At 60.0% G+C, this 18,557-nt stretch overlaps 1 protein-coding gene across 3 annotated transcripts in view; it reads right to left on the reverse strand.

The window, feature by feature from the left end:
* TRAF3 (TNF receptor associated factor 3) overlaps window positions 1–16,859 on the reverse strand; it is an 88,456-nt gene extending 71,597 nt beyond the window's left edge. For 2 of the 3 annotated variants that reach the window (XM_054715720.1, XM_054715721.1), the window contains exon 1: window positions 16,793–16,859. The gene's annotated coding sequence lies outside the window, so the exon portion shown is untranslated. Of the gene's footprint in view, window positions 1–14,790; window positions 14,865–16,792 lie in introns of those variants that run through there. The other variant, XM_054715719.1, reaches the window with a different exon arrangement.
* Between the last annotated feature and the right edge of the window lie 1,698 nt (window positions 16,860–18,557).

The following is an 18,557-nucleotide window of genomic DNA, read 5'->3' on the forward strand; positions in this document are numbered from 1 at the left end:
CCCGGTGGACCGCTGGGCCTCTGCCGGGCCCCTGACCTCCGAGTGCCCTCTGCGCGCTGTAACACACTCAGAGCAGACCGCGTGAGTCAAAGTTAAAACGTTCTTCACTCTTCTCGACCTCATCGCACAGCTCAAGACCGAGTTGGAGAAGCACGGCGCCTTCACAAACATTACACCCCACAGGCACACACCCCCTGGGGCCCAGGAGCCATCGGGCGCCTCGGACCCCGGCTCCCCGCTCTGCCCCCGACCCCCTGGGCCAGGCAGCTCTTGGCTGTGGGCTGCCCTGGGCACCCCGGTGTTTACCAGCTCGGCTGTGCCCACTCGACACCGGCCCCTCCCACCCCGCCGGGGGGTTTCCAGACACGGCCGAGCGTCCCTGGCGGACAACCGTGCACCCCCCGACCACGATGCGCGGCCAGCGGCCCTTTCCCATCGTCACGGTGACAAGGACCGGGGACGGAGCCGGGTTGGTGTGAAAGGCTCCCTTAAAACCACTGGCCCATCACGCCGCTGAAACCGAAAGCAGCGTGGTGCCCGCACCCGCCGCCCTGCGAGGCTCTGGGCCGCGACGGCAGCGCCCACACTTCCTCTGGACGGGCCGAGTCTGAGCGCGAGTCTCTGGGAGGCCTGCCTTCCTGGGGGCGGGGGAAGCTCATCCCCAAGTCCCCCCATTTCTACAGGAGGAAGACCCCGAAGTGAAAGGCACTGCTGACTGGTGCCCTGTAGGACACACATGAAACATGCATGTGGAGCTGTCCTCGCACGTGTGCAACGGGGACCACAGCGGCGGCTGCGTGCAGGAGGATCCTGCCTCCTCCCCGGCCCTCCCTGCCCGCAGCCAGGAGGAGAGGCCAGCAGGCCGCAGCTGCCATGGAGGGCTTGTCTGCAGTCCAGGGGGAGCCCACTCCAGGGGCCCCCGGCCCGGGACCGACGCCCAGGACAGGGACTGTGCCTCGCCTGTGACTGCCGGGTCTGGTGTGCACCGCTCTCTAGAGAGCCAGGAGCCTCCCCTCTCGACCAGCGGTCCGAGCCGTGGCCCACGGACCCCTGGTGGTCCGTGAGGTCCGAGAGGTGGGCGACCGCGGCTCTGAACCACTTCAGACATCTGGTGTCCGACTCCCCGCCAGGCCGCCAGGCCGCCAGGTGCGGGCTCTTCCTCCCACCACGGAGGAGCGGTCACGCCGAGCGAGCACCAGTGCACCCAGCCCGCCCCGGCCCCCAAAGGGCTGGCGGTGATGGTGGCGACCACGAGTCACCCACGCCCCACACCACTGAGCCAACAGGCACCCAGGACACACGCAGGCACACACTCCCTTCCGGGCCAGAAGGAAAGGAAACCGAGGCCCATAGGAAGGGTTTAGAGACGCATTCCTCCCAATACAGACTCTGCTCTGCCAAGGGCGGCCAAAATCTCGCGGGCTTCTCGGGGTGCAGGGGGGAGCACCCCCATTTTCCTGTCCTGGAGGGTCAGTCTGGCACACAGGAAGTCTCTCAGGGGTTTGTAATATTAGAACACCTGTTACCTAGCAAAAGGCAAAAGCCATGACTTCCAGGTAAAACAGACCACAAAACCCGGTTAGGAACAGGCTGCTGCTTCAGCCCCGGCCGGTTTGGCTCAGTGGATAGAGCACCGGCTGGCAGACCAAAGGGTCCCGGGTTCGATTCCGATCAAGGGCATGTACCTTGGTTGTAGGCTCCTCCCCGGCCTGGGCTCTGGTTAAGGCTCATGCAGGAGGCAACCAATCGATGTTTCTCTCACATGGATGTTTCTCTGTGTCTCTCCCTCTCTCTGAAAAATCAATGGAAAATGTCCTGGGGTGAGAGTTCACAACAAAAAAAAGAACAGGCTGCCTCAGGCCGGCCCGCGTGGCTCCGTGGCTGAGCGTCGGCCTAGGAACCAGGAGGTCACAGTTCAATTCCTGGTCAGGGCACAGGCCCGGGTTGCGGGCTCAGTCCACAGTGTGGGGCGTGCAGGAGGCAGCAGATCAACGATTCTTCTCTTCACTGGTGTTTCTATCTCTCTCTCCCTCTCCCTTCCTCTCTGAAATCAGTAATAATAATAATAAAATAATAATTTAAAAAAAGAAAGAAAAGGAGACAGGAAGCTAACCCTGCGGGTCCCAGACACTATCGCTCCAAAGCACAAGGGTCCTCACGCCCAGAGCGTCCCGCCTCCTGGGAAGCCTGCAGGGAGCCGGCTAAGCTGCCTCGGAACACGCCTCTCCTCTGGGTTTGAAATGTAACGAAACAGGTTCCTGAAAAACCAACTTCCCCGCTCTCTCTCTCCAGGACTGCGCTCTCCCTCTGCCAGCGGGCCAGGTCCCGCACGCACGCACGCCTCCCGGTGACCTCGGCCAGACGCCTGCAGGGATGATGGGGACCCAGTGCCGGCGCAGCGGATGCTGGTAACAGAGAACACGGGCTGGCTGAGCACCGAGGCCGCCACGCAGAGCGGAGGTTCTGGGAGAACACGGCCGGGGAAGGAGTACAGCGAGGTGCCGAGGGCGGCGCCAGCTGCGGGCTGGGTACTGGGCCGGCCAGGAGGTTCGCAGACAGGCCAACCCCGGAGCCACGGCCCCGCACCCCAAACCCAAGCCAGCTGTGCCTGAGGCCAGGCTATTTCGGATGTTGGGAAGGGAATGCTGTGTACAGAGTGCACTGCGTGGCGCTCCCAGGAAGTCTGGGCAGCCCCTGCACAGCCACAGGGCTCGCCGGCTGCAGACCCCACCTCAGCAGGGACTGTGAACAGCATCACCTGCCCAGTCAGGCTCAGCACCAAACCCGTGACAACTCCACTCCGTCTGCAGAGGCATTGGGGCGTCAGAATGGGACCGAGGACCTGGTACCTCATTTTCTGTGCAGGGGCCTGGAGGTCAAGTAACTCGCTCAAGGTCATACAAGCTGAGAGAGAAGAGAGGCCCATGGCGCATGGGGCTCCCCGCCCGGAGCAGGTCCGTCCCCTGAAAACCCTGCGGAGGCGCCTGGGCAGGTGACGCCGGAGAGAAGTGTGGCCTTCTGCTGACCGACAGGGCTCGGCCCTGCGGGGCGGCACTCCCCACCCCCAGCACGTCCACGTGCGGGGCTCCCGTCGGAAACCTCTGAAGTGGGGCCCCGCTTTGGTGTTCTTTCTGCTCATCTGAACGTGCAGCCAGGATCCAGAATCGCTGACATGAAGCCACGCATGAGAAGAAAAGAAGTCACCGATAAAGCAGAAGACGGAGCAGGCAGCTGGGCCCGCTGGAGTCCTGCGATCCGCCGTCCCACCCAGGACTCTGGGGGCCCCCCACAACCACCAGGGAACGTTATGAAATTCCTTGGGATGGACTGGCCCGCTCCCGGGCTCTGTGGACCATAAGCATTTCCCTCCCGGAGACCCATGAAATCCTAGACCTCCCACTGAAGCCAGTCCACGGGCAGCCGCCGAACATGAATCCAGAAGCCGGCGGTGCCGGCGACAGCACAAACACGCAGCGGCCGCGGAGAAGCAGGCCCGGGGCGTGGCGGTAGCGACGCTCTGGGTGTGAAGTTATGAGCCGAGGGGGGGTCCGCACACGGCGGCAAACTGCTCTCCCCGACGCTCACGAGTCCACGCAGCCGGCCTGCACTGGGCACGCTCTGCCCTCCCCGGCCGCCCCCCCCCCCGTGCCTGCCCTCCCTGGCCGCCCCCCCCCCCCCCCCTGCCCTCCCCGGCCGCCCCCCCCGGGCCTGCCCTCCCTGGCCGCCCCCCCCCCCCCCCCCGTGCCTGCCCTCCCCGGCCGGCCGGCTGGCGGACGAGCACTCTCCATGCCCACCGCTCGGGGACTCAGAGGCTGACCGGCTTGAAGAGCCTTCTCTGTCGCATGCAGACTGGGACCCTATGACGATGCCTCAGACTCCACACCTTCCTTACTTCTCTCTGCTCAGTGACTAAGCGCTGACAGTGCTGGCACCCCATCCCAAACAGAGACTATCTGTAGGGTGTCCCTCCCAAAAATGTATGCACACACCGAATAATTAAAGGTGGTGTTTATTAACATAGATTTCATTTCCAAAATTGCACTATCAGCTGTTAAAGTGTGTTCACAGTTTGGGGGACACCCTGGGTGTAACTTTACTGCTGTAAGAGACCTCAGGCATGACGGGAGGGGGTTCAGGAGCCCCAGGACGCCCTGAAATGCTATGCATCTGTCAGTCACTGACACATCCACGGCCTGCAGTGGCTGCTTCTGTGGACAGAAGGCTCGCTGCCCGGGAGTGGTGGCATGGGAACACAGGGAGGGTACGCTCGGGACAGCGGGCCTGGGTGGCCGGCGCTGCGGCGGGCACTGCACTGGGCAGGCCCGTGGGCAGGGCTCCTGGGGGGGCGGTGCAAGCAGAGGACGCACACTGACCAGAACCCCAGCCCCTCTCCACCCTCACCAGCCCCACACCTTGTGGCTCCCCTGGAGCCAGAGATGCAGATTCCTGGTGTCCACTGCCCACGCCCCCTGACCGCTGCACACCTGCTGGGCTCACCGGTGCGGCTCCAGCTGGGGGCCGAGAAGCAGGGCTCACAGAAATGAGACGGGGCAGAGCCAGCCCAGCCTCCGCACAGGCTCGTGAGGCAGCCCACCTCCACACGCCAGCCTGGCTTTCGCTGGACGTCTCCACGGGTTCCCTAGAATAACGCGGGGTGAAGAGAAGGGCATTTAGGGTGCACAGGCTTACTGACATCTCCTCAATGAAGCTCCACTGAAGGACAGAGAGAAGCTTAACCTCCATGACACTCTTCAAAGTGAAAGTGACGCTTTCAAGGGATTTTAAAAACAACCCAACAGGAAGGGAAATTTTACGGACCCAAAGTTATACCTGAAAACTCCTGACAGCCTGGCCTGGGTGGCTCAGGGGTTGAGCATCAACCTATGAACCAGGAGGTCACGGTCGATTACTGGTCCGGCCACATGCCCGGGTTGTGGGGGCGTACAGGAGGCGGCCGATCGATGATTCTCTCTCATCATCGGTGTTTCTATCTCTCCCTCTCCTTTCCTCTCTGAAATCAATAAAAATATATTTAAACAAAAACGAAAAACTCCTGACAAACAGATGATCAAGGATGCCTGCTGGTCAGGTAAATAAAACATACCTTTTGTACAGGCAACGATCATTGTAGGAATGGGTGCATTCCAAAACCTTATTCACAAATTCTTGGTACAGAACACGGAATGCGGCCTGGCCTTCCAACCATCCAGGCATGTGAGTGCAAGTGTCTGGATCCTCCAGACCAGACCAGACCAGACCAGAGGCCAGATAAACACCAGTGAGTGGCCTCAGCTAATGCCACATAGAGCAGAAGAAGCGCCCAGCTGAGCCCTGCCTGCTCAACCCACAGAACCATGAGATCGAGGGACAGACCACTGTTGAGGTCACTGATGCTCAGGGTGGTTTGTCACGCAGCTCTCACTCCCTGGAACAACCTGTGGCTCTTTCAGGAAATGAAAGAAGCACGTCTCTCTGCTGTCCTGGATCAGGAAGAGTCCCCTCCTCCATTCTCCGCGGGAGGGCGTAGCTGTGGTCGCAGCATCTGCCAGCATTTTCCCAGCTATCGGCCCTTTCAGGGCAGCCTGGCGTTGGGAGATGGGGAGCTAAGTGGTATGATGACCATCAGAGAGTTCTCTGTCTGCTCTGAAGTCCTCCTAGAATCTGAGTTAAGGGAGGACAGGGTTCAAAATTCTGAAGAAACGCGAAGTACAGTCAAAATTGGTTGGTAGCCAATTACCAAAGCCAGACAAAGATACCACACGGAAAGAAAACTAAAGACCAATGTCCCTTATGAACCTGGATGCAAAAATTCTCAACAAAACAACAGCAGACCAAACCCAACAACACCTTAAAAGGAATAACCACCACAATAAAGTGAGATTTATCCCAGGAAAGCAAGGGCGGTTCCACACATGAAAATCGATTAATGTAATACACCACATTAGCAGAAGGAAGGGGGAAGACATGCGTTCATACCAACAGACACACAAACAGCATGTGACAAAATGCCACAACCTCTCATGATAAAACACTCAGCAACGTAGTAACTGAAGGAAACTTCCTAACATGATAAAGGGCATTTAGTTTTCAAATCCTACACCTAACTTCATACTCAACGGTGCAAGTCGGAAAGTTTTCCCCTAAGATCAGGAACAAGACAAGGCCGTCTGCTTTCACCGCTGCTTTCAGTGCTGAAGTCCCAGCCAGCGCAACCAGGCAAGAAAAAGAAACAACGGAATCCAAATTGGAGAGAAAGAGATAAAAAAATCCCTATTGCATGTGTCATGATTCCGCATGTAGAAAACCCCATAGAATCCACAAAAAGCCACTAGAGGTAAGAACCAAACTCAGCAAAGCTGCAGGATATATGATCACCACACAAAAATCACTTGTGGCCAACCGGCGTAGCTCAGTAGTTGAGCTTCGACCTATGAACCAGGAGGTCACAGTTCAATTCCAGGTCAGGGCACATGCCCGGGTGGCAGGCTCGATCCGCAATAGGGGGCATGCAGAGGCAGCTGATCAATGATTCTTTCTCATCATTGATGTTTCTATCACCCTCTTCCTTTCTCTCTGATTTAATAAAAATATATTTTTTAATCAGTTGTGCTTTTATATATAAGCAATGAAAAGTCTTTAAAAGATTAAGGAAACAATTTGATTTACAGTAGCATCCAAAAGAATACAATATCTAGGAATAAATTAAGCCAAGGAGATAAAGTCTGGTTCACTGAAACAACAGAATCCTGCAGAAAGAAATAAAAGATACAAATACACAGAAATGAATCCCATGGGCATGGACTGGAAGACTGAATATTGTTAAGATGGCAATTCCCCAAAGCACATGCAGCGTAATCCCTACCAAAATTCCAAATTGTTTTTGCAGAAAGAGAAAAACGGAATCTCAAATTACTATGGAGCTGCAAGGGATCCCAACTAGCCCAAGCTTATCGAAAAAAAATAAGCTGGGAGACACTTCTCAAAATTGTTTCAAAACTTCCTACAAAGCTACAGTTAACTACCTGGCCAGTGGGGCTCAGTGGTTGAGCATTGACCTATGAACCAGGAAGTCACAGCTCAACTCCCCGTCAGGGCACATGCCCAGGTTGCTGGCTCAATCCCTGGTAGGGGGCATGCAGGAGGCAGCCAGTCAATGATTCTCTCTTCATGGATGTTTCTCTCTCTCTCTCTCTCTCTCTCTCTCTCTCTCCCTTTCTCTATATTCAATAGAAATATACACACACATATATACATACACACACACACATATAATTTAAAGCTATAGTAACCAAAACACAGGGTGCTGCTGGCATAAAGACAGACCATACAATGGAATAGCGAGTCCAGAAATAAGTTCAAACATCCGTGGCCAACTGATTTCCAACGAGGCACCAAGACCACCCGGTGGAAAGAACAGCCCCTCCACCACATGGCGCTGGCCGACTGGGCAGACACCTGCAGCAGGGCGAAGCAGAGCGCTGCCTCCCTCCACACATAGAAATGAGCTCGCGGGCCAAGGTGTGAATGTGAGCGCTCAAACGATCAAACACCCAGTAAAGCTTCATGGCCGCGGATTTGGCAATAGATTCTCAGATTTTATACCAAAGCAACAGCAACAAAATGAAAAATAGTAAAAGTGGACATCATCAAAATTAAAAGCTTTTAAACATCAAAGGACATTATCAGGACTAAAAAAAAAGTAGGGAATGAGAGAAAATGTCTGTAAATCATATATCATCCAAAAAAATAAGGAACTCTTACAGGTCAACAACAAAAAGACAAACCACCCAACTGAACCATGGGCAATGCGTGGCGACACGGTTCCACTATGTTCGCTGGTCATCACGGAAATACAAAGCCACCGGAGAGGCCACTTTACGTCCACGGGACAGTTTCCATCAGAAAGACAAAATAGCCCTGGCCGGTTTGGCTCAGTGGATAGAGCGTAGGCCTGCGGACTGAAGGGTCCCGGGTTCGATTGCGGTCAAGGGCATGTACCTTGGTTGCGGGCACATCCCCAGTAGGAGGTGTGCAGGAGGCAGCTGATCCATGTTTCTCTCCCATCGATGTTTCTGGCTCTCTATTCCTCTCCCTTCCTCTCTGTAAAAAATCAATAAAATATATATTTTTTAAAAAAAGACAAAATAAATGCTGGCCAAGATGTGCAGAAAGTGGAACCCTGGCACCTTGCTGGTGGGAATAAGTTAAACACAGATCGCCATGTGGTCCAAGAGAAATGAAAACACGTCTCCACACAGACTTGTACACACGACTGGTCAGAGCCGAAAGGTGAAGACCACCCCAGAAAAGTGAGTGAGCGGGTAAACAAAACTGTGACCCACACACTGGAAAACTCTCCAGCCACTGAGAAAGGAACAAAGCACTCGTGCAGGCAACAGCCTGGACGCACCTCACCAATCCTGTGCTACGTGGAAGGAGCGAGACGCCACGGCCAGCCGTGTGTCCGGCTCCTTTCCGTGGCATGTCCGAGAATCCACGGGGACAGAGCAGGTTAGAGGAGGAGGAACAGGAATGACCCCGCAGTGAGCACGGGGTTTTTAACGGGGAGACAAAAGCATTTTGAAACTGGAAAGAACCGGTGTTTGCACAGCGTTGTGAACGCACTAAATACCACTGCACAGTTAATACCATTAACTATTTTAAAACAGTTCTTTGTATGACATGTGAGTTTTGCCTCAATAAAAGAAAATGTGGCCAGACTACAGTTTATTGGTTCATTCATACAAACTCTCCGCTTCCCACCACACGCCAGGCACTCCCTCCAGGTGCTCAGGTTAAGGCGATGGACAATTTCCTGCTCCGAACTGAAAAGGCCAGGCAAGGGGCCGGACAGAGACGCCGGGGCTCTTTGATTTGGGCTGGTCAGGGAAGACCCCTAGAAGTGCCGGCTACACAGACGCCAGAATGGACGGAAGAACCCTGTCCCGCTAAGTAATGCACTAAAACACAAACCTTCCACACGCAGAAACGGGGCTCCCTAACGGCAGACATTCCTGGTGGCTCGTTTCGGGACCTTTCCCTCTTGGTTACAAATCAATCCTTGAGTCCAATGGCGTGCTGCTTCTGCCCGCCGCAGGCCGCCATCCTCCGGAAGGCCGGTCTCTCCCGGCTGTCTTCCCTTCGGGGAGCTCTCAGGAGAGGAAGGAGGGGGGAATCCCCGCGTGGGGTGGGCCAGGTTCTCCGGTCTCCCTGTAACCACCGCCCCCCCATCGCCTTTCCGTAGGCGAGAACACGAGGTGCAGGGAGGACACGGACCTTACTCTCCGGTCAGGTGGGACTCAAACCCGAGGCCGTCCGTGCAGGTAAGTCTCACTGATACCAAGCACACGACGAAGTGGCCCTGTCCTTAAGAAGCTTGTCACTGACCCCTTCCAAGACGCCCTGACACCCCTCAAGCCGGGGGGGAGGGGGGGAGGCTCCAGAATCACAAGGCTCCATGCAGCCGCCTCCACCCAGCAGCGCCAACTGTGTAAGAAAGAAATGTGCCCTCTGTCCCCCCGGGAAGCTGACCCCAGCTCAGGGCCGCGGGCCCATCTCGCTCAGCCCTTCCTGGCAGGTACACGGCGCACCCTTCGGGCGGAACACACACCCTCTTCTCCCAAACAGCCACGAACGCCCGTCCGGCCACTGCGGAGGAGGCCTCTGCCGCTAACTCCCGTCCCCCGGCCGTGCCCCCCGGCGATGCCCCCCCCCCCCCCGGCGATGCGCAGCTGTAACCCTCCCCCAGGGGAGCAGTGGGGATCTCAGTGCCGGCCCCGTCTGCTCTGTGCAGTGACCAGGCCTGGGGACATGGCCGCCGCCACCGCGCTAGCGCTCAGGAAGCCCTGGAAAGACAGTAACGGAGCGATCCCGCCTGCGGCTCGGTGGGCAGCGGGAGGGGCGGGGCAGCCCGCACACCGTGCCCGGGGTGAGAGGCAGCAGCGTCGGAGGACGTCTGAGCGGACGGTAAAGGGAGCTGGGTGGAATGCTGCTGCCACAGGGAAACAACGCCCAACAGAGAAGGGACGGGTGCCGGCTGGGCAAGTGTCAGGGACGGCGGGCCAGACTCGGGGGACGACAGGCGCCAAAAAGCGCCCGCTGGACCCGCCCCGCTCCTCGGAGAGCGCCGCTCAGGGGAGAACGAGAGCGGCCGGAGCAGAGAGCAACACTGACCGTCTGGACTCTGAACAGAACCCAGAAGCGACTTAATTCAGCGCCCACCGCCCGCTGAGCGGAGCTGAGGGCCTGAGCTCTGGGGCCCCACGGCCTGGTGCTCTTCATTTCCCATCTGGGAACCGGGACAATCTCCTCCCCAGTCCGGCTGGCACCCAGGCCGCCGGCACCCGCTGGGCCTCACCGTGAGCGCGCTCACCCCACAGCCGGCTTGCTCATGCTCGTCCTCCCGGAAACCACCTCCCAAGCCCTGGTCCCAGGCAACGGGCACTGCCTCCCCCCCACCCGCCCCGGCACCTGCCCCTGGGGCCAGCACACCGGCCTCTTGGGCGCATCCTGGCACAGAAGCTCCTTGGAGAGTGATCACAGAGCATCTTACTCGACTTCCCAGCTTCAGCAAGCAGCACTGCTCCTGAGCAAACGCTCAAAACTGCGCCGATTCCATACCCTCCCCTGCCCTGGGTCGGCCGTGGAGGCCAGGCAGCCTCCCGGGCAGATGGTGGGGAATGAAGCGTGCAGGGGACACTCCGCCCGGTGACTGGCCCTGCTCTGTCATCAGCTGACGTGGGAGCGCTCCTACCCCCGTGCTGAGCCTCAGCCGCCTCCCGTATGAGCGGAGGGAGCTCCCTGAGAAAGCCGAGAGGGCCCTGAGCCTGACCCCCTGTCCACGCTCTGACTCTGCACGTCCAGCCCCGCACGGAAGTGAGCGAACACGGACGGTTCACTGCTGCCCCGGAGAGCAGGGCTGGGTGGTGGGGTGCCATCAGCCCGGGGTCCGGGAAGCCGACTCAGAGGGCAGAGGTCGCCCTCGCTGCTGCTGCTGAGAGGGAGGGCAGCCCGCGGGTCAGATGCCGCCGCCGTGCCTCCCGCCATGCCCCTGCCGCTGAAGCCGGGGGACCCCTCGGGGAGCCCAGGGAAGCCAAGCATAAACACGATCTCACGGAGAACCTGCCATGCCCCAAAGCCAGGGGCAAATGTGTTTACGGTAGAACATCAGACACGTCACGGAGCGCAACGCAGCATCCGCAGTAACGTGAAGATGAACCAGTCGGCCGTCCTGCGCGTGCGCCTCGCCAAGCCCGCTCCCCCGGGAAGGCCCTGAAAGCAGAGCACTTCATTTGCCGTAATCACGTTCCAGACGCCCGGCGTTATTAATCCGAGAGGGACGGGACTTAATTTCCAGAAGAGGCTGTGCCTCCTGGGCATGACTGAGCGAGGAGGGCTGGAGAGCGAGCCCTGTTCCTCCTCCCCAGGTCCCCGGAGCCCCAAGAGGGCGGCCTGGCCTGCCACGTGGTCTCCGTCCCAGCCCCTCCTGCAACGGACCAGGCGGACCAGGCGCTCTGCCTTCGGAAGGGGCGCGTGGGGCGCGGGCAAGGTGGCAGCTGCGAGCTCGCCCACTGCAGAGCCAAACCACGGACCGCCGTGTGGCCCCTCCCGCCTGCGGGTTCTGGACACAAACTCGGAGGGTCTAGCCTGGGGGAGGGGAGAGGCCTCCTGGGCGCTGACCTTCCCGCGTGGAGCTGGCCTCCAAACCTTCAGCACCTCAGCATGGCGCCGAGACCCCCCCTGCGCCCTCTGGTGCCACCGCTGCCCAAGATTGCCGCGCACTCGGTTGACCCGGTCTGCTTTTCTCCCCGCTTACACAAACCGAGTTTCCTATAAATGTGTGTTTAGGTTTTGCCATAGGATCAAGCGTTCAAATTGGAAAGGAAATCAGGATATCAAAATCCCAACTGTGACATCTTTCTTGGTAGAGTGGCATCATGAGGAATCACCAATTAACCTCCATTTAAAACAAATAAAAATAAATATATTTTTATATATGGAGTCAAAATCAGCATGGAGCAAACCCTTAAAATCATGAAATGAAATGATAGGGCCGATTTTCTGTCTTGAGAACTGAAGAGACGTGGGTTACTCGGGATGGGTGAGAGGGAGCGGGGAGGGAAGGCCCTGGGAGGGAGGCGCTGTCACCCCGACCCCCTGCGCACGCCCTCTGACGCCGACCTGGAGGAGCAGGAGGGCGGCCCTGCACGGGCAGAGGCCTGTCACAGAGGCCGGCAAGGGCGGAGGATGCGCAGGGACCCTCACTCCTGGACACCCCACCCGCGGCGCGGCCAGCACTGCACCCTGCCAGCAGCCGGGCGGCCAGTCGGCAGGTCGCATCTGAGAGACACCAGGGGGACTTGGCAGGACGGCCGGCCTCGGGCCGCGCCTGCCGTGCGGACGCTGAGCTGAAGGCCCACTTCCCGGCCTCCCGGCCTCCCGACCCCGGGCAGCCAGGACCCTTCTTTTCCCAACTCCACCAGACCGTCTTCTACACCGGAGCCAACATAGGCTCAACTTTCTTCCTGGGGTCTTCACTCTGGCTGAGGCCGGCTTCCAGCCCCTCCCCTCACTGGGTTCCGGCTCCTCCCCTCACTGGGTTCGGGCCCCTCCCCTCACTGGGTTCAGGCTCCTCCCCTCACTGGGTTCCGGCTCCTCCCCTCACTGGGTTCTGGCTCCTCCCCTCACTGGGTTCCAGCTCCTCCCCTCACTGGGTTCCGGCTCCTCCCCTCACTGGGTTCCAACTCCTCCCCTCACTGGGTTCCGGCTCCTCCCCTCACTGGGTTCCGGCTCCTCCCCTCACTGGATTCTGGCTCCTCCCCTCACTGGGTTCAGGCTCCTCCCTGCTGGGTTCCGGCTTCTCCCCTCACTGGGTTCAGGCCCCTCCCCTCACTGGGTTCCGGCTCCTCCCCTCACTGGGTTCCGGCTCTTCCCCTCACTGCGTTTCGGCTCCTCCCCTCACTGGGTTCCGGCTCCTCCCCTATTGGGTTCCAGCCCCTCCCCTCACTGGGTTCCAGCCCCTCCCCTCACTGGGTTCCGGCTCCTCCCCTCACTGGATTCTGGCCCTCCCCTCACTGGATTCTGGCTCCTCCCTCACTGGGTTCAGGCCCTCCCCTCACTGGATTCTGGCCCTCCCCTCACTGGATTCTGGCTCCTCCCTCACTGGGTTCAGGCCCTCCCCTCACTGGATTCTGGCTCCTCCCCTCACTGGATTCTGGCTCCTCCCTCACTGGATTCCGGCTCCTCCCCTCACTGGATTCTGGCCCTCCCCTCACTGGATTCTGGCTCCTCCCCTCACTGGGTTCTGGCTCCTCCCCTCACTGGATTCAGGCTCCTCCCCTCACTGGATTCTGGCCCTCCCCTCACTGGATTCTGGCTCCTCCCCTCACTGGATTCTGGCCCTCCCCTCACTGGGTTCAGGCTCCTCTCCTCACTGGATTCTGGCCCTCCCCTCACTGGGTTCCGGCTCCTCCCCTCACTGGGTTCCGGCTCCTCCCCTCACTGGGTTCCGGCTCCTCCCCTCACTGGGTTCCGGCTCCTTCCCTCACTGGATTCTGGCCCTCCCCTCACTGGGTTCAGGCCCTCCCCTCACTGGGTTCCGGCTCCTCCCCTCACTGGGTTCAGGCTCCTCCCCTCACTGGATTCTGGCTCCTCCCCTCACTGGATTCTGGCCCTCCCCTCACTGGGTTCCGGCTCCTCCCCTCACTGGGTTCCGGCTCCTCCCCTCACTGGGTTCCGGCTCCTCCCCTCACTGGGTTCCGGCTCCTCCCCTCACTGGGTTCAGGCTCCTCCCCTCACTGGATTCTGGCCCTCCCCTCACTGGATTCTGGCTCCTCCCCTCACTGGATTCTGGCTCCTCTCTTCACTGGGTTCAGGCTCCTCCCCTCACTGGATTCAGGCTCCTCCCCTCACTGGATTCTGGCTCCTCCCCTCACTGGGTTCCGGCTCCTCCCCTCACTGGGTTCCGGCCCCTCCCCTCACTGTGCACAAGTGCCGGGATGCCCCAGACTCCGCAGACCTTGCCTTTAAAGGCAGGTGCGGTCTCTCCCTCAGCCTGGCACTGTAACTAGAACATTATGGGAACTCGAGGCACATTAATTGAACATTAAATTAAATGAGCAAAAGACTCCCAAGTCCCAGCTAATGATCCACTTATCTCGAGGAATACAGAATTCAACAGAAGATTCCAACCCGATTTCTGCAGTTGACAGAAACCAGGCGTCACCTGCCCTTGTGACATCTCACCACCTGCCAGCCTCACCCCAAGGTACCTGCACAGGGAGACAAAATTTTTGGCCCCCAAAACAGGTTCTAATGCTGACTGATAAGAGCCTCACCTCCTCTTTCCTGGGCTGGTCAGTGCCCCACCACCCACCACGTCTAGGATGGTGCTGTGCAGAGCACAGGAAAGACTAAAATGAGAGCCATTTTGTATTTTTCAGTTAATTATGAATAATAGATATTGCACAAGCACATCTTTTCCTTATCTCTTCTACAGCAGCATTTTCTTCTGTTTCCATGAGCTCCTTTGGACCCAAAGCCTGCTAACTGCAAGCTGCACCGCCCCCCCCCCCCACCTCTCTGCCCCTCCTGCCTGCAGGCTCCGGCCTTCTCTCGATGGCTCCATGCCTCCTGCTCAGCACAAGTCTAAGCAACATCTCCACACTGAGGCCTCGGCTGCCTCTCTGGTCGCCTTCCAAATCCACTGGCCTCGCCTCCTTCTTCCCCGTTTCTCTCTGTGTCTTCAGTCAATATTATCACTCTCCTACCGCCACCCCCCAGATAATTTACCTTCCTCTGTGAACACTTGTGAAGCCCCCTAGGGGTCATGCATGATTCCCTGGATCCATGCAGAGGGCCTTGGTCACAGGATGCCTCCCGGGCTAAGTGAGTAGTTCTTAAAGTGACCACTGCAAGTAAACTCAGCGGTTGCGTAATATTTGATAGGTTAGATCCCCCGCTGCTTGGCAGTCTCGCTGTAAGAAGATGAGAGCACTGAGATGGGCAGATTTAACGCAATTTCCTTTGTGTGCTTGCGCTAGCTCAGGCTTGCAACACCACAGTGACAGTTTTCTTTCTTCAAGTACAGCTTTCGCGTTTTTAAAAAGGACTTCACGCGAGTAAATCATTCTCACCCTTCAGCCCATTAGCATACCTATCCTGACAACACCACCCCAAAAAGCCCTCTCTGTTTGCAGAGTGAAAAATGGAAGGGACCTGCCAGCGGTGTTTACGGGAAACAGCAGAAGCAAACAGAGGTCTCAGGTGCGTGAAGGGCCTTCAAGTGGGAATCCTTCCTCACAGAAGCTGGCCACTGCTCTCGCCATCCTTCTCCAGAAGGAACGGGTAGTGTCCAAGGAAAATAACGGGTCCCCTTTCCCCGCATAGAAAAATTCACACGAACGTCTTAAAAAAAAAAAAAAAAAAAGTCTGGCATTCTCCCCGCCAGCTCCCGCTCCCCTGCTCCTGCATTGTGACAGCTGGGACAGATGGCGTCTGGGCGAGACTCCGCACATCTTCCCCTCGCCCCAAGGCCTGGTGCTCGCCAGGGATGCTGCCTCCGGCCGGCCGGTCCCGGCACCTCCTCACAGGAGGGCCCCCGGTCTCGGGTGACGCTGTCACTCATCAGACCCGTGAGGCTGATTTTGTCTGGGCCCGACCTGGTCCGTCTTCCGCCTCATTCCTAACGGGCACCTTGTCACAGCGCGGTCCTCGGCGGAGCGGATGGCGGCCCGCCCCCCGCAGGCCGCCTCCAAGATGCCCACGACGGGAAGACCTTAGCCCGCCGATGCCACGGCCACCGGGTCGCTTCCGTGGAGGAGGGCGTGCAGCACAGGCAGGGACAGACATCAACATCCCCCAAGCTCCCCAGTGTGTGTTCCCAGCAAATGCGGGGGGGGGGGGGGCTCCCCAGCTGTGTGCTGTGAATGTAAATTAAGAAGCGGACACAACGCCACTGAACGCAGCCGCTGTGGGCTCCACGAAAACAAATGAATAAACACACACACACACACACACACGCCCGTGTCATCGGAAAGCCGAGCCGCGGCTTCACGCGCAGAAGGTGAAAAAGCCTGTCCCTTCGGGCCGTGCTCGCAGGCGCCTTGGATTTCCAGGCACGTCCGCACACTTCCTTCCCGGCGGCGGCCGAGTGCGGGGAAGGGACGGGTTTCCCGCACGGAGCCCTCGCTGCCGGGCTCCGGGGAGGTGCCCCCGGGCGGGCCCCCGGGGAAACGTGGCCGGGGCCGGGGCCGCAGCGGGAATGCGGCCGGGCCGGCCCCGCGCTCGGGGCGCCGCGCTGACCTTCCGCGGCCGCAGGGGGAATGCGTGATCGGCCCCAACCCGGGCCGCCCGCCGCCGCCGCCGGCGTGAATCAGGCGCTCCGCTGCGGAGGAATGACTCAGTATGAACTTTTAAATGGGCCCGGCGACGGCCCGTGCGGGCGGACAGCGCCCCGACCCCGGCCCCGGCCCCGCCGCGCGGCAGATGCTGCTCCCGCCGCCGCGGGGGTCACGTTCGCGGGAGGCCTGGTCGCCCGTTTCCTGAAAAGCTGCGGATCCCCGGCCCCGCGGCCCCGGCCCGGCCTCGGGCGCAAAGTTTCCCGAAGTTGAGGCGTCCGGGCGGCGGGCGGCCCGGCGGGGACCGGGCGAGGCGGCGCCGCACCGGGCACTCGCCGCCGGGCGCCGGGCCTGCGCCGCTCCGGCCCCGCGCCGCCGCCGAGGGCGCGGGACGGAGCCCGGGATGGAGCCGCCGGGCCGCCCGCCGCCGCCCGCCGCCCGCCGCCGCCCCTTACCCCGCGGTCCGCCGCCGCTCGTGGCTCAGGGGCGCCGGGCGCGTCCTCCGCCGCGGTCCGCAGCGTCCTGCTCCCCGGGCAGCCCCATGTCGGGGGGCGGGGAAGGGCCGGCGGCCGCCGCCGCCGCCGGCTGGAAAGTCCCTGCTGGGCTGCAACCGGCTCGCGCACGCGGCGGCCGCGCCGCCCCGCGCTCCTCGCGCCCTCGCGCTCCCGCTCGCAGCACTTCCTCTCGCGCTGGAAATCCCCGCCGGCGCCCGCGGAGCGCGCCCCCCCCGCCCCCGCCGCGCCCGCGCCCGCGCCCGCGCCCGTGGGAGCCGCAGGACCCGCCGGCGCGGCCGCCCCACGCGCACGCGCGCACGCTCGCGCCCGGTTGCCAAGGCCCCCCCCCCCGCCGGCCTTAGCAACGGCGCCGCGGCAGCGGAGGCCCCCTCCCCCCTCGGCCCTCCCGCCTGCGCCCCGCCCCCTGGCCCCGCGCGCCGGCGTCCCCCTTTCCGGGTCAAAAAGCCACGCAGGCCGCGTGGGGCCCGAAAGGTGCAGGTTTCCTCGCGGTCGGTCGGGAGGGATGGTGTCACCCGCTCCACCAGGGCAGCCCTCACACTCACACTCACTCACACTCACACACACACAGGCACACGGGCACCCACACCCACAGGCCCGCGCGTTCAACATGTATTCTCGGTCACACACACACACACACACACACACACTCAGACAAACGCTCACATACACATATCCAACATTTACACACTGACACACTAACACACTTGTTCACAGTCTCACTCTCAGCGCACTCAGACGCACAGGTACAGACACGCTCACGTGCTCTTGCATTCCTACTCACACTTGCATGCTCTCCAACACGCGCACACACCCATGCAGACACACCTGCTGCACCCACAGCCTCATGCACACCGGCAGGAGGTGGGGCCGAGGGGCCGCACGCCCTCTGGGCCGGGGCACTCTTTAGTCTGAGAGGTCTCCGCATCGGGCATTGGTTCGGCTGGAGTTTCCTTCCTTCCTCCCGGGCCCCTCCACACCCAGGAAGTTGGTCCTGGTCAAGTGTGAACAGGGTGGCCAGTGTGCCATCAGCTCCCAGAGTTCTCAGCTGGCCTGGACGCCCCCCCTTCTTTGACCCCAGGCCTTCTGGGGCCTGGGCAGCCTCCAGGGCCAGGGCCACCCTTTTCTCCAGAGGCCTCAGCCCTCTGTCCCCTAAGCCATCGAGGGTTCCTCAACGTCCTCCAGGATTACCCAGTCCGGCAGGGCCTGGCCGGCCCTGAGCAATGGAGGCCCGTCTCTGGGAAGCTCCAGGCCAGCCTGGAGCGAGCGAGGCCACTTCCACGCAACAATGAGGAGGCAGAATGGATATCACTTTTCTCTTCTCAACAAGACTTAGTACAAAGATTCCTGGGCCCAACACACAACATAATACAGATGATGTATTATAGAGCTGTACACCTGAAACCGGTATAATTTAATGAGCCCATGTCACCCCAATAAATTCTATAAACAATAAAAAAGATTCCTGGAGTGTGACCAGCGCAAGCCAGTCCTCCTGGTATCTCTCAGTGACTCATGGGACGAGGGGCAGGAAGTCCGCGCCTCCTGCTGCGCTTCCCCACGGGCTGTCCCAGAACTCTGACCAGGCTGACCAGGCCGATGGGCTCTTCATGCCAACAGGTGCAGCCACAGCAGTGGGCCTTGCTACCCAGACTCAGCCAGGCCCCAGCGGCGCCCCCGCTCAGGCCACGACAGGGCACAGCGCTTT

Source organism: Eptesicus fuscus, chromosome 5 (genome assembly GCF_027574615.1).
Source record: "Eptesicus fuscus isolate TK198812 chromosome 5, DD_ASM_mEF_20220401, whole genome shotgun sequence".
Taxonomy (NCBI): domain Eukaryota; kingdom Metazoa; phylum Chordata; class Mammalia; order Chiroptera; family Vespertilionidae; genus Eptesicus; species Eptesicus fuscus.